The sequence below is a fragment of the Dromiciops gliroides genome, chromosome 2 (genome assembly GCF_019393635.1).
Source record: "Dromiciops gliroides isolate mDroGli1 chromosome 2, mDroGli1.pri, whole genome shotgun sequence".
NCBI classification, from domain to species: Eukaryota; Metazoa; Chordata; class Mammalia; order Microbiotheria; family Microbiotheriidae; genus Dromiciops; species Dromiciops gliroides.
Genome location: NC_057862.1, coordinates 173,091,596 through 173,108,305, shown reverse-complemented (window position 1 = coordinate 173,108,305; position 16,710 = coordinate 173,091,596). Strand labels below are relative to the sequence as shown.

General features: G+C 37.9%; 1 protein-coding gene across 1 annotated transcript in view; it reads left to right on the top strand.

The window, feature by feature from the left end:
• The first annotated feature begins 2,819 nt into the window (after nt 1–2,819).
• The window catches only part of SEMA6D (semaphorin 6D), an 809,515-nt gene continuing 795,624 nt past the window's right edge, over nt 2,820–16,710 (top strand). Inside the window, exon 1 of the mRNA XM_043985488.1 lies at nt 2,820–3,056. The gene's annotated coding sequence lies outside the window, so the exon portion shown is untranslated. The remainder of the gene's footprint in view (nt 3,057–16,710) is intronic.

Here is a 16,710-nt window from a genome sequence, read left to right as displayed (position 1 = left end):
GCAGCCAGGATGTGAACCATGCTCTGATTTCCATTTGAGGGATTTTCTCCTCCTCACTGCACCTGGAAAAGGAAAAAAAGATGGTCATGATTATCTTATCATTGTTTAAACCACAAGTGAATGACTTCTAATGATTTAAACAGCTATATTTGCTTAGGACATGGAAAGAGAGTGGCGAGTCAAAGCAACAGCCAAGAACAACCACAAGCCCACAGATAAGATTTATATATGGGAGTTGATACAAACCGGCTGATTGCTTTAAAAGATGAAACTTAGATCTGTGTCCTATTTAGCTCAAATTTTGGCCAATCATCTAGAACTTATGAGAAAGAGAAAGGGTCATGAAAAAAGATAGCTCCAATGTTCCTGTTTTCCTTATGCCAGATAGTGGTTTTCTCCCACAGTTATATGTCATTTAGTTATTGTAGCAACTCTCATTGAGCATTTTCGTTTCTGGCATATCCAAAATTGCCCTGAGTATTTACTATGTGGAGAAACCATAAAAAAGGTAGGGCCCCTGCCCTTAGAAACTTGTAACAGGAAGAACAGACATGGAAACATTAAATAACCAGAAAAAAAAAGCTAATGTACAGCATACTGGATACTATTCAACTTCGCTGTATGATATAGTGGGGAGAGTATTAGAGAGGAGATAAAGATGTGTGGTATAATGGATAGAATACGCGACTTGTAGCCAGGAAAATCTGGTTTCTAATGCTGACTCTGACACTTGCTAACCCAAGGACCCTGGGCATTACTTAAGCTCTCTGAGTCTTGGGGTGTATTATAAGAGTTAAATTAAATGAATCAATCAGTTGGTCTTCCAACAAGCATCTAATAAGCACTTAATATGTTCCAAAGGGATACAAAAGAAAGCCAAAACAGGTCCTCGCCCTGCCCTCAAGGAGTTTACATTGTTCCAGGAGAGAAAAACTGAATTTATTTTTTTTTAAATTCTCATCTGAGATAAAAACTGTATAAGTAGAAGGAAGCCTCATTGCAAGGAATTCTCACACTCACAAAAGCAAAGGTCTTGGATATTTTGCAGAGTTGGGTTCAAATCCTGACTGTGACACTTAACTGTTACATTAAAAAAGTATTTAATTTTGTGGAGACTCAGTTTCTTCATCTATAAAACTGAAATAAAAAGAATTTCACTAAATGTTTCATATGGTTGTTTTCAGAAAAGTGCTTTATAAATCTTAAGACAATATAGAATTGGGAACTCTTGAATTTCTATCAAGCATCCAATAAAATGCAAAGTAGGGAAGAATGGTCATAGAGAAGTTATTTAAGAGGGTTTTACAAAGCTAAGAAATGAGGTGTTGGATGTAAATCACATTAATCCCAAACTAATTTCAGCTCTGGTTATCTCATAGGTGAAGCTGAAGTTTGATGGCTATAGACTTTTTAGTGATCTCACAGTAAAAACCTGACCTAGTAGATTCAGAGGCAAAGCTAAGTCTGAAAATGAAACATTGTACATAAAGAATTCTATATTTTAGAACATGCTACTAATTATTATTATCATTATTATTGGTGATACTGTCACAAAAGGATTGTTTTGAGGATGAAGTGACATAATAAACAGTATGTAAAGTGCTTTGCAGACCTTAAAGCACTATACATTTACAGAAATATTAGCTATTAAATATTATTACTATTCTCCCTAGCATCTTACCCACATTTTTCATGATTCCAAGCATTTAGAAATTAACTTCCCTGTTCTGCTTGGTAACCTGAAGATACGCTTATCTGCCTGTTCTATCTCTAGGTAGGCTGGGTGCTCTGGCCAGGTTCAGGTTATGAGAAAAAGTCTAGTACATCAGTGGTCTGACAAAGGAGAGCAGGGACAAGCAGAAGGGTGAGCAATTCAAAAGTACTGATGAATATTAGTGTAAATGTCCCAACCTTGGAATTTAGTGTCATCCAGAGGGCTTATATCAAAGTAATATTGTAAAAACAAAGACAAAAACCATTTTGTTTTTTAAAGAACACAATTAAAAGGAGGGTCCATTGGGTAAAATGATATAGTTGCAAGAGGTTACTGATGAAGGCCCTAGAATTTCCTCTGGGCCTCTTTAAAAATGGAAAAGGTATCCTTCTATCTGGCCTGGCCTAGTCCTGTCCGAAGGCAGGGGAATAGACTAAATGACTTAAAGTAGATTTCAGGCCTCAAATTCTATGTTCCCAAATATGATAATGGATACATTCTTATAAACATAGAATTCATACAGTAGAAAATTTATATTTACAATACATATGTGAACACCCATATATGTATATGTGTGCATATTCATACACAGATATGATTACAGATCAAGAGAAGAATGGGACCAAAGAGGCCATCCAATTTAAACCCCTCCTTTTAGAGATAAGGAAACTCACTCCCCCTAACAATAATTTGCCTATTTGGGCATATAGATATATTCGCTTGACATAGCTCTTGGAATATAGTAGGTACTTAATAAATGATAGTTGCCTGGCTGATGTCATGTCATTTTCTCTTAAAAGTAATAGATATTAGACCAAAAGCACTGGGCAGTTGAGTGGAAAGGGGGCTTCCATATACAGCCATTATGCCCCAGGACCCGTCTTCTTCACTGGGGACCAGGTAAATTTCTAGAGGGTAAGGTTAGGGTTGGGAGAAGTTTGGAGGGGAGACAGGCGAGCACGTGGACCGAGGTGATGGAGTGGGTGGGAGGGTTGCAGTCAGGGGGAGTTGCCACTAGAAGTGTCAAAGAGGAAGAAGTAGAATCGCGGGGTGGCAGGGTGTGGTCTGCAGGGGAGTCAGAGAGCAAAGGGAGCGCCCGAACTGGGAAGGAAGAGAAGAGGCAGAAGGGGAGCGCGCCTTGCCTGCGTCTGTCTGTGTCTGTGACAAGGGAGGAGTGGCGGCAGTGGCAGCAGCGGGTGGGAAGGGGAGTTTCCTTTCCTCGTGAAGTGGGAGCCCCCGAGCTCGGAGCTGCGCCAGCAACCAGCTGCCTCTCCCCGCTATTACAGACACCTGCCGAGTCCGGAGCCGGAGTCCGCCTTGGCCATCTTCCCCGCCCCCCCAAGTAAGTCCTGCCTTTTCCCTTCTTTTTTTCTGCGACTGTCACTCTCCGTGGTCCTGTCTCTTTATCTGGTTCTCTTGGATCTCTCGCTTAGGACGGCACAAAAAGCTCCCAACCTTGGCACGGAGGGTCTGGAGCCACAATGCCTAGGCTCTGGGGAAGCCCTGACCGGCCAGGGGACCACTACCTCCCCCTACCCCAGAGACACCCAGGACACCACTACTTTAATACCGTTTCCGAACAGGCAAAAACAGGGCGGCAGAGTTCTAGTCAGGGACCCTGGCCCCGTCTTTGTGTCTTCCCAAGCCCGGGGCTGTGCCCTGCCAGAGTGATGGAGGGGAAGGCACTTTAGAGATTCCAGGTCCTTGGCCCCACCTCTCACACCCCTCCCCAAATCTTCAAGGATTTCAATATGCGCCGGACTCCTCCATAAGTGATTGGAAGGAAACCTAGGGAGGCTGGTAGATGAAAAGGGGGGTGGGAATGCCCAGGTTGGACTCGGGCAGGACCTTACATACGCTCCCTCTTTCTTGGTTTGCTTTTCAGATGCGGTACCTTTAATTGGTGGGTGCAGGGCTAGGAAACGTGCCCTTTGGAAGTGGGCACAGGGGGAAAGACCTTCCCACCTACCTTTCCTTTTGGTTTCTTGCTTGCTTGCTTGCTTGCTTTGGGGAAAGAGTGGGGGGTCGGGGAAAGGAGCAGGGAAGAAGCTCCACTCGAGCTCCTTAGCGTCCCGCGCGAGCAATGCTGCGGGCGTCTTCTCTGGGTGGGTCTCTCCCAGGGCTCATTGTTTGGCAGCGTGGCTACAAGACTGCCAGTTCCCGGGGCGGACGGGCCGGCGACTGAGCAGCCCCGGGGACGCCGGCGCCACCGCTGACGCTCCAAGGCTGCGGCCAACGGGTCACTACGAGGGGCGAGGCGAGGCTCGAGGCTTCACTGGGGGAAAACGGGGTGGGCCGTTCTGGAAACGGACTCCTTGGAGATGGGCGGGGAAGATGAAGGGAATAGACGCCAACAGGGAAAACAGCTCCTAAGTGGCAAACTTAGAACCTGACTAATTTACCCAGGCAGCATCACGAACGCTAATCTCCAGAAACCTGGAGAAAGATTTTTTTTTTTGCTTCTTTTCGTTTCCTTTCTTTCCCTCTGAAATTATTTTCATGATGTAGAAGACGAGTTTTAAATGCCAAGATGAGCTGATTGCTTTTCTCCTATTTGTTGCAAGCACCTGTTTCTCTTTGTGGCTTGTCAGCCAACCTTCCCCCTCCCCAATCCCATCCCCCTGTTTTTCAGTCCTTCAGTGTGTTTTTTTTTAAACTTTAAAATAATGTGTTTGCATCTGGCTGCTTGTATAGTTCGGGGCGGGGGTGGGGGGGGAGACGGAATCTATTTTGAAAAGCAAAGTGCGTTCTCCACTCTTGCAATAGATAGGCAGGGACATAGACGTCCATTGCTCTCTTCTTAACCACATGCTAACATTCATGGAGGCAGACATGTGTGGCCAGAACCCAGCAGATTCCCTTGGTCTGTGTAAACAGAAGTGGAAGGCCATCAAACGTGGACTCTTTTTTTGGAAGAAGATATGATACTTTTGGTTAGCATTTAACTCTTCCCATTTTGGCGAATTTTAATTTCATCATCTTTTTATTTTGTTTATTGCTTGGTCGACTTCAAAGAGGGGTTGTGTCTGGGGAAAGAATGCTCATTTTTTTAAAACCATCTTGGGTAAGAAATGGAACCCACTTGTGACAAAAGACAGTTGCTCATGTTTCTTAAGTGTGGCTGGTTGTAAATCCCAGTGGTTACTCACACCCCCAACTGCCTTGGATAATATTTTACTTTGACAGTTCCTGATGGACTTGCTAAGTGCATCTATTTGCTGAAGCTTAGTTTCTTGGCCCCAGGAGAAACACAGACTAGGAACACCTCGGTCTAACCACAAGTCAGATTTCAAAGGGGGAAGGGGGGAAGCAAAAGCCCTACAGTGGGGATGGTGTTAAGGTTATAGAAAGCAAGAAAGCAACCTGCTTGGTTCTAAGTAAGGAATTTAGGAAATGATTTATAAAAATTGAAAACATTTAGCAGTCTGTGAAGAAAGATCTTCACAGCCTAGTCATTCAATAATTTTACATCTACAAGTACATTTTAAAATTAATTGACTTTGTTATGAACATATAAACACACACATATGTTGTTTCCTTATCTTGCCTCTTCTTTTAATTACTCTACCCTTAATTCATTCCACAACAATATTCATAACTACTATTTGCTTTAATACTCACCCAGTATTAATAATGGGCATTGAATTTATGATTGTTCTAAAAAATGAGATTTTGTTGGCTTTTATACATTTTCTATATGGTTCCCTAACCACATTACTGTATGGAATCTACATGCACAATGAATCAACCAGACTATTAAGACGAAGTCATTGCATGTATTTTTATTGCATATATATGTATATATGTATGTTTCATGTGGATGTATGTATGGATATGTATATTATATCTGCTTGCATATGCACTTAAATGCTTTCCTACATGGTTCATTTTATCTGTTTGCTAAATCTCTTTGAAGTCTTTGAAGTCCAGCCTCTAAATTCTTCCTCACAATGATTATTGCACTAAGTCTCAATTTGCAAAGAACTAGACAATTATTTTGGTCTAATTTATCAGTCAGCAATGTTTAGTGACATAGATTTACTTAACTATATCATTAAGATATGAACAACATGGAAAGTGGATAGAAAAAAATGAATTCCTTCTAAACTTTCCTGTTCATTGGGCAAAAGAACTAAATCCAATGGAATCCATAATAGGATTTCAGTAAGGCCCCATTGTTATTTATGTTAATGAATTTACTCTGCTACAGGAAGAAATCTTGTCCTGTTGTATACAAACTAAAGGAAGATGAGAATTAGAAAAAGAATATCTACAAAGAGTTAACCTGTTGAACAAAATAGAATATTTTATCCATCTTCTCCACTGAAAATATTACTATTTATAAATACAATATTGAAATCAATTATATGGAGCCTTCAAGAACATTTCCCAGAACATATATTTGAAGGATATGACGTAATCCACAGCTTATTTTTATGCAGCAAAATGCCCCCCTGAAAAAATGTTTTCTGTATAATTATGAATTTAGCATGCAATTATTCAAAATATATATCAAAATACATATTTAAGCATCCTACTCTTGCTATAAGTACATTAATTGTAATAGCCCATTCAGTGATGTCTTTATGGCTTTGAATTTTTAAACAGTTGCTACAGAATAACAAACATTATTCTAAAACCACTTGCTGAAATTTCTCAGGACCCCCAAATAGAGAGTTTTTTGTACTGGATACATCAGTACTTGGCTTTTCTGATTACATATTGTTTTTTTTTCTCTTTCTTAAAAGTAATTGTTGGGGCTACTTGAAAAAAATACTTTGATATTTCTAACACTTGCATTGTTATAAATATGTGGATAAATATATTCAACACATTCAAGTTTATAGAGCTCTCTGTTGAGAAGTATGGGAAAGTAATATGGGTGAGGGGAGGTGGTTTTGATTAAATCTTGGAAAAAAGAGTCAAAGGCATAATGGAAAAGAGGAAGGACAAGTTTTACTAAATAAGAAAGAATTTAAAATGCTCCTTTAACCTTTAGAAAGTCAGACTCTGTATGACATGACTTAAATGTAGATAATTTACCCTACTCTCCTAAATAAGAAGGTAAAGTAATAGCATTCCAGTATACATTTTGCTTTGTTAAATTTAAATAATGGTTTTATTTCAATTCACTTTTGCTCATGCATAGCATTAAAAAATGCTGACTTGCTTTTCCCCTGCAGTTTTGAAATCAAGGTGCTAAATTAGTGTGGCAAAGAGAAGTGTCAAAGCTTATTTCTTTAAAAAACACATTTATTTTAGGACAAAAATTATATGCTCTAAACATGGTAAAAGCTCAATAATGTTTGATGGTTATGAGTTAGCTCCACTGTTTCATAATCAGCAATACCCAACACCCTACTAACTGGATGATTTAATGTGTAAATGTAAATATTTCCTAATATTTAGGCTATAACTATACCCATGAACTAGCTCAAAAGAGAAAGTAGTTGGATAAAGCCAACTCTTTGCTTTCAAAAAAAAAATTGCAATACATTAAATTTTCATGGAGAACTTAATCAATTGGAAACTCAATGTAATTGAAGCAACATTTATTAAGTGCCTAACCTGGGTAAGGAATACAGAGAAAGGGAGAGCATGGTGTAGTGAATAGACAGTCAGGTTTTGCAAGAAGACTTATTTTCAAATCCTTCCTCTGACACATAATGGCACTGTGACCCTGGGCAAGTAATTTAACCTCATTCTAGGCAACTCTTTAAGACTACATATTACATAAAAGATGCATATAGGAGCTTCCTTATCTGTATGTTTCCTTTGCCAAAGGAAACGCATTTCCTGAATTTAGTGGTTTACCAAATTATAGGTCAAAAGAGTGCTTGTGTCAAGCTCAGAATACTTTAATTTGGAGCCTGGCTCTATTCCTCATTAGGTATGTAACCATGGACAGATCAGTTAACATTTCTAGGCCCCGATTTTCTCACTTGTAAAATGAAGGATATGGAACTCTATCAGGTCTAAAGTCCCTTTGACCTTTAATACTACAATCTTTTGCCTGTAGGTACTATAGTTTAGACAAGAGGCTCTGTAGGATCAGTTTCCAAGTGAGGAATCCTGATAATGCTGCAAGTTGAAAAATGCACAGAAAATCAAATACAAGGGTTTTATCCCTACTGGGCCTGCATCTCCACATCTGGAAAAATTTGAGATTAAGGAGCATGGGTGAACTAAAATAATCAATTATTTTTAAAAAATGTACAGGATTGGTTCATTCTAAAATCTTTTATTAAGTACCTACTATGTGCCAAATAATAGCTAGGCACATAGACCAAACCCCCATAACAATCTTACTTAAAACACAGCTGGATTTACTGCTTGCCACCTAATTGGCCAGCACCAGGAGATGATTGACAGATGTGGTAATCCAAATGCCATGCATAACCACACTAGGGCAGTTCTTCAAAATTGCTGGTTCTGTAAATACAGTATTTGCACTAAGTACACTACCTGAATATAGTAGTTAAGCTTAAGAACCCACAGGTTACTTCCCAATGCACTTGAATCAGCAGACCCTTTTCAACTTGTAGGAATAACCACCCACAAAACCTTTCATTTGCCTCTGGTTGGGATAAAAAAAATTAAACCAACCTCCTCTCCCCCAAACCAGGAACAATTTTCAAAAGTCCTGATTCAGAGATCACCTAGCAATCTAAATATAAACAAGGCCACTAACTCTGAGTTAATTTGTTCGAGCTAACAAGATACCTCTGTCTGCAAACCAATTGTCTCCTGCAATGAAAAGATATATAGATTATAGAGAGATAGATGATAGATAGAAGAATTTCAGACCTCAAGAATATAAAGATAATTAGCAGACCCAGATTAATAAAGATATTACCTTTTAACTGAACTGGAACAAAATCTCAAACAGAAATATAAATACTTAGCTGTTCAATTTAGCCTTTAAAAAATACCCACAATCACCTACCTGTATAACATTTCTGGAGAGAATATAGCATTCAACATACTTGCACATTTCATGGACTTCCATGTTAATAGGTGACAAATATGCTATAAATAGTTCATAAAACTTTAACATTTTCATCAAATTAATGTTTCACTGATATGCAAATTAGCTGCTGACATCTAAGGTACCTCCATGTGATGATTCCTAATTGGTAAGTGAACCACAGAGCGCTATTTATAGATTACACAGCGACAAAGCCTTCAACTAACTTTCCCATTGTGCAGTTAAGTACTTCGCTTCTAGATGCTTATCTTTGATTCTTTTAATTGTATTATTTTCATATTGTTTTTGATCTATTAAAAAAATCTCCCAGGGATGAGCTAGTTCAGGTGCTAAGTCTATCATTAATAGCATTTGGGCCAAGAAACTGACTTCAAAGTCTCTCTAATAAATTAAGAAACCAGACTTTTTTTAATCCCATGGGTATTATTAATAATAGTATTTATATAATGCTTAAAAGTTTGCAAAGCACTCTATAAATATCTCATTTGATTCTCACAACTATCCTGGGAAATAGGTGTTATTATTATCCCCACTATACAGATTAGACAACTGGGGCAAGCAGAGGTTAAATGACTTGTCCAGAATCTGTGATTTGCAAGAACACATCCACCGCCTCTTTTTCTTTACCAAATGACCTAATAAATTTCTTTCTAAAACCATTTCAGATTTCAGGATTTGTTTTCATGAACAACAGTTCACAAAACTAGTAAGCATCTAAGGCTAGATTTAAACTCGTCTTCTTGACTGTAAGCTCCCAGCTGCCTTAGACCTATAATTCCAGATTCCTCCCACTCAGGGACTTTTTACATGGATGAATAGGAATGGGTTTTTTTTAAGATTTCAAGTAGATTTTCCCCATGACTTTGCACAAATAATATTCAGCCCCATTTTATAGATGGGAAAACTGAGGCTCAGAACATTTAAGTGACAATAGCTATGGAGTGTTGAAGCAAGGATTCAAATTAAGTGTATCCTGACTCCAAGTTTGTACAATTTCCATTGCACCCTCTTCCACAAGGCCAACATAGATAAAGTCCTACCCGGGTGAAGTGAAAAGTGAAGAAGAAAGCTTAATTGAATTACTAGGTAGCTAAGTCAAAATGTCCTTTGTTCCCCAATAAAAGTTAAGGTTTCTCTTCTCTCAACTTTCTGTTTCCCTTGGCTGATGTAGAATGAAGTGAGATTTAGATGCAATTCACCTAGGGCAAGCAGTTCCTAGTAAGCTCTGTTGTTTGATTGGGCATTTTGTTCCTTTCTACATTTTTTGCAATGTTTTCATTAAATTTAAAAAAGAGGGAGAAAGATAGCAAATGAAAAATGTATTTATTGATTTATTTAACAAATATTTATTGAACTCCTGTTATGGTCAGGTCATATGCAAGACACTTTGGAGGGGAAGGGAAGGAGGAAACACAATGCTGAGGGTGTAAATTCCTTCTTTTTGAGGAATTTATAGCCTAGTAAAGGAAATTTTAAAATGAAGTTAGCCAACCAGTTGTTTCATGTATAACAAACTAAACAATAATTTTAACTGATTCCTCCTTCTGCCCCTCAGCACCTACTCCTTAATTGAGAAGCTATTTTTGACATCCCATAGAGAAAATCAGTGTGGGATAAAGGAAAAGGCCCTGTCAAAAGACTTAGATTCAAACCCGAATTGGGACACTTATTATAGTAAAATGATACTTAGTTATTTTATTGTGGACAAATCTCTTAAACACGGACATATTTACTTACAGGGTGGTTCTAAGATAATCCTTTGTCATTTTTGAAATGTTATATGAGTAGATTTTTTTTTAATTTTGTATTTGGGAATATAAAGAAAAGAAGATAGAAATAAAGATGATAGATGGAAAAATATTTGAAAAATTGACAGTCCCATATTAAAATATAAGGGGTGGCTAGGTGGCACAGTGGATAGAGCACCAGCCCTGAAGTCAGGAGGACCTGAGTTCAAATCAGGCCTCAGACACTTGACACTTACTAGCTGTGTGACCCTGGGCAAGTCACTTAACCCCAATTGCCTCACCAAAAAAAAAAAAAACCCACATAAAAATATAATGACATTCTCATTGTAATATTATTATTACATAGTAGGGCAGAGGCTTTGAATTGCCTACATTTTATATTTTCCCCCCAGGTTTCATCAATTAGTAGGTGCTTAATGCATATTTGTCAAACTAAGTTAAATCACCTGGAGGTTTTGCAATGGAGATAATTGTTAGGCCCAGCCAAAGTCTAAAGGCTGTATTCTTAACCTTTTCTGCACCATGTACTTTTTTGGCAGTCAGTATAATGTTTTTAAATTCATGAAATAAAATACAAAGGGATGCAAAGGAAATAATTTTATTGAAACAAATATAGAAGTAATTAGGTACCATGACTAGAGCTTTGGACTCTGGGTCAGGAAGACTTAAATTTAAATCCTGCTTTAGATTCCTACTACCTGTATGGTCCTATGTGATCTGTTTCTTCATCAGTAAAGTGGAGATAATAATGGCACCTACCTCTCAGTGTTATTGTAAGGACAAAATGAGGATAAAATTTGTAAAGTGCTTCAAAAACCTTAAAACTCTAGATAAATGCTAGTTAGCTATTTTTTTTCCTATCCCAATTCATGGACCCACTGAAATCCATCCATGGACCTCCCCTTTAGATCTCTGGTTCAAGATCCTAGTCTAGCTGCAAAGTCAATCAATGAAGAAGCTTTTATGTGATGGGCACCATGCCAAGCATCAGTAATAAAAAGAAAAGAGTGAATGGAGCAGTACCTGCCCTCAAGGAGGAATATAAGATTTTTGTTTTAATAGCTTCAATAGCCAAAGAATCTAGTTTTTAACCTGTCATTTCACAATATCAGGTGATGTCATCCAGAGAGACTTAGGTCTCTTGATTGGTTGTGACTTAACTGTTTTATCAGGCAACCTACCTTTAAATTGAAGGAGCGGGGAAGGAAACCACAAAATATCACCTGTTTGAAACAAACATCTTACTGCACTCTTCTGCGGTCTAGTTCCCTTGTTAAGGAGACACAAGTATCAGTAGGACACTGATTTATTCCTTCTCAGGAGGTTGGTTTGCCATCATGTAAACAAACTGCTATGCACCTTCTAGATGCTCAATAAGCATTTGATTGATTGATTTGACAGAAACACGAGTTTAAATTTTCCTGGCAGTACCTCCTGAATTTTGATTTTGGCTGTGCATCTATACATGGTTCCTAAATCAATATGCTTTATTTTTAAGAAACATAAAATAGGACTTTTATAATAGGTAATCAAGGCTTTAAAGATGTTACCCTAGACTGGGTCTACAACCCAGGAGAATTGGCCATGGGACTGTAAAATACAATTAACCCAGTTTACTGAGGCAAATCTTAATATTACATGCAGGGGAGCTTCCACTCCCAGCTGTGTGGTCTCTCTCTCTGTAGCCAAGTGGCACAGAAGTAGTTCTATAATGTTTTATAGTCCTAATTTTATTCTACATGGTTATGTGGTCCTAATCTCAGATTTTTACCCTCACATTGTCAATATCTAAAAACAGTTCTCAAAATAGCAAATTTGTATAAAATTGCTTCTTCATCACTCCTATCCCAGCATCTAACACACACACACTAACACACACACACACACACACACACACACATACTCACTCATACATAAAGATGTTCCTGCCTCTCCATCTCAGTTTTATGATAAGCTCCAGTGTCATAAAAACAATTAGGTTTTTTTATAGGACTAAAATTTTTCACAAAATTAAAAGATTTAAAGAGGAATCATGTTTTGGGGCTGTATGAGAGATGCTTCAGTTTTCTGTTGTCTTTGTTGATATTACAATACAATTTTACATTGTCACAAAGCCCTCAAAAATGTGAAGGTAAAGAAAGGAAAGGGAAAGGAAGGGAAAGGAAGGGAAGGGGAGGGGAGGGGAGGGAAGGGAAGGGAAGGGAAGGGAAGGGAAGGGAAGGGGAGGGGAGGGGAGGGGAGGGGAGGGGAGGGGAGGGAAGGGAAGGGAAGGGAAGGGAAGGGAAGGGAAGGGGAGGGGAGGGGAGGGGAGGGGAGGGAAGGGAAGGGAAGGGAAGGGAAGGCAAAGAAAAGCAAGGGAAGGGATTTGATTTTTGTTTTGTGCAAGTGGTTTAATTGGAAACATAAACAGGGATCCACCAGAAAGTTATGTCCTAGAAGAAACACACACACACGTGTGTGTGTGTGTGTGTGTGTGTGTGTGTGTGTGTGTGTGTGTAGATGGGGAGTTCCTGAGCATTTAATGAGATATAAAGGTAAATGGGGGGCATGTGGACAGTAGAGCTGGGATGAATGTAGGGGAATTGGATTCATGAACTGGGAGGCTGTAAGAGCAAGAAGGATGCTAAAATAGAACATCCTTCTATCGGGTATTTGCCATAGTCAGCTGAACTCAAGTGTAGGTTTGGAAGAACCATGAAGGCTAACATGTGTTCATCTGAAAACTTTGATCCATTCCTTGAAGCAAGCACCTTTTGGAGACCTTTTGATTTGGAGAGCAAACACTCAGTTTTTCAATGTGGTTAAGGAACCATTTTTTCCCTCCTATCTCTATTTGTAAAAATCACCGGGGAGAAGGATTTGGAGACCATATTTAAAGAGAGAATTGGTCTATTTATTACATCAGAGAGAAAAAGTAAGGTGATAAAAAGAACATCTGAACTTGAAAGCAAAACATCTAGGTTTGACTCTTGTATTTGTTTTTTACTATATTAAACCTGGGAAATTCACTTAACCTCTGACAGATTCGCTTCCCTCATCTCTAAAATTGGGATGGGGATGGTTGTTCTAACTACCTCATAGTGTTTTTTTAATGAGCATCAAATGCAATGATGTTTATAGTACTTTGTGAGCATAATGCTTCATAGACATGTAAACCATTACATTGATTTAGCTCAATTATCTCTTCTCCCCAAATATTTCTATTTTATTTTCTTTACTTAAAAGAAATAATAGTAGCTTTCATGCATTCTAGAACTTCAAATTCAGGTAAAACACAATAACTATTTCTATGTTTCACCATTTGAATGTTTGCTATAATTTTAGGTTGTAAAAAAAAAAACTTGCTTGATAACATGGTGTTCCTTGATTCCTTAGAGCACCAGGTATAGAATTCCTGGTAAGTGTGCAGACTTTCAAAAAGAAATATTGAAAAACAATACAAGATTTCTAGCATGAATTGTGCTTGTTGACTAGCTTTTCAAATTGTACTTTCAGAGACTTGTGGAAGCTACATCCATTTGGAAATGTGCTATAAAAATAAACATGCAAAAATGTATTACTTTATGCAATAGTTGGATTCTCCAATGGTTATATGATTTAAAAAAACTAAATCATGCATTAGAGTCTATAACAAAGCTTGATTGTTAAAGGAAATCTGTAGTGAACTCTTTTGTTAAGTGTGAAAACTTCTTTTGTACTGGGAATAATTAGCCCTGATTTATTGTTTTGTACATCTGCATCTTTGTATAGGGCATTTCTTATACGAGAGTATGCCTGTGTATTATGGCCTTTTTTTTTTTTTTTTTTTTTGCTTTTTAGCTTCTGAGAGTATTGATTAAGCCCATTGTTTGGAATCCTACAATATAAAGCATAGTAAAAATAAGCTTGTTTGACCAAATTCAGCCACTTTTGGTTTTTGTTTGCTTGTCACTTATTTCAGTCTGACCAGTTTTTGTTTTGTTTTCTTTTTACCCTAACCCATTTATAGACTCTATTTTGATAGCTCTGATCTCATCCTTCCTAGGGGCAATCCATCCCCTGATACATGATTCAACCCTTCCATAGCTTCTCATCCCTGTTGAAGTTAACTGACAAAACTCTGTCATACTCTAAGGGAAAAAAGTATATTTTACAGGGGAATAAATTGTTCAATGTGGATTGTTTATGATGGCATGCTCTTGAACTACAGTCTAGGAATCTAGTCCAGAAAGGGGAGTAAGCTATTCCAGTATGAATTATGCTTTATGAAGACATGGCATCTCATGGTGATGATTATGGGTTGTTTTTTTTCAAGTACTCAAATACCATCTTTTTTTGTGGGGCAATGAGGGTTAAGTGACTTACTCAGGGTCACACAGAGGTCAGATTTGAACTCAGGTCCTCCTGAATCCAGGACTGGTATTTTATTCACTATACCACCTAGCTGCTCTATACCATCTTTTTTTTTTTTTTTTTTTTTTTTTTTTAGTGAGGCAATTGGGGTTAAGTGACTTGCCCAGGGTCACACAGCTAGTAAGTGTTAAGTGTCTGAGGCCGGATTTGAACTCAGGTACTCCTGATTCCAGGGCCGGTGCTCTATCCACTGTGCCACCTAGCTGCCCCTATACCATCTTTTTAATAGGACATTCAAGAACATTTCCAGAAATTGAAAGCAAGCTCATAGGCCTACTTTTTGAAAAATCTACTGAGTTTACTTTTTTTGAAAACCAGGTTCACCTTGGTCTAGTCTCTATAGCACCCTTCTCCCTGTTCATTTTGAAAAGATCAATGACAGTGGTTCAGTAATGCTATCCATAAGTTCTTTTAGTACTGTGAGTTGTCATTGTTTCAGACCTGGCAACTTGGTATCTTTTAGAATTCAATAAAATTCTTTATTTTCCATAATTATCTTGGCTTTCAATTTCCTTTAACCATTTATATTACATCGTTCCCAATCAGAAGGTAATTTTCATTCATAGGGAAAAAAAGAAACAAAATAGGAGTTGAAAAATTCTGCTTTTCCTTTCACTTATTACTGTTCTATCTACCTTCAGTAGTTGGAATAGCCTTTCTTTCATCTTCCTCTTACCCCCATCATTGGGAACTAAAGTTTCTATTGTAGTAACTATTTCTTCCTTATTTTCTCATAAGCAGATCCAGAATTATAGGTTCCTTAGTTGACAGATGAAATTATCATAATCCTACTTTCATACCTTTGCTCATATAATTCCCCTTTCTGGGGATGTCATCCTCCCATTCTCTTTGCCTATTTGAATCATACCTATTCAATAAGTCCAGAATTCTTAACCTGGTTCTATGAACTTGTGTTAAAAAAAATCAACTTTGATAGCTGTATTGGATACAAATTGTTTTCTTTGTGATACTACGACTATGCATTTTAGTCTATGCATTTAAAAACATTATTCTGATACAGGGTACATAAGCTTTACCAGATTGCCAAAGGCATACATACAACAAAAATAACAACCTTTATTATAAATCTTACCTCTCAGTCCTTTCTGTAACACATAGTTTAGCTTCCCACATTTATGATCTTAATTGTAATTTTGACACTTAACTATAGCTTCTTTTGTTTCTATCAAAATTTTGTTTTTCCAACTGTATTGTCATTTTCTTGAAGGCAAGCATTATACCATATTTTTTCTCTTCTAAACAGAACTCATTGTACCTGAGTAATAACCATGATCCATCCAGTCTTGCCTTGAACAATATCCTCAAGGACTATGGCTAGAATTACTCTCCCCGCCCCCCATCTATGTAAATCATAAAGGTTTCGAATATATTTGCCATTGACACAGCACATCAATAGCAGTTTGGTACAGGGAGGAAGATGACTTCATTCAGGACATGGACGTTATATTCAGTAATTCACTTCCCTTCCCAATTGACTCCTTTTGTCTATTCTCTGTTCAGGAAATCAGCATATACTTTGCTTCATTGTACTTCATCTCAAGCTCATTCAGTTTCGAGATACACGTTTTGATGGATGTTTTTTAGGTTCCCTTACTCTTATTTCTCAATTTTTGATGAGGGAAGCAGAGGTTAAGGGTAATGATAGAAGAGAGAAGAAGAAGGATGGCAGCAGTCATCGTGTGTGTGTGATATATACTAAGTCTACCTATTCTTCAGTCAGCTCAAATAACATCCTCTCCATAAAGCTTTCCCTGACTATTTAAGGCAAAAGTGATTACCAGCAGCAGCAGCAACACCACCATGACTCCATTACTTCTGATAGCTTTTGTTATCTTTATCATTTATTT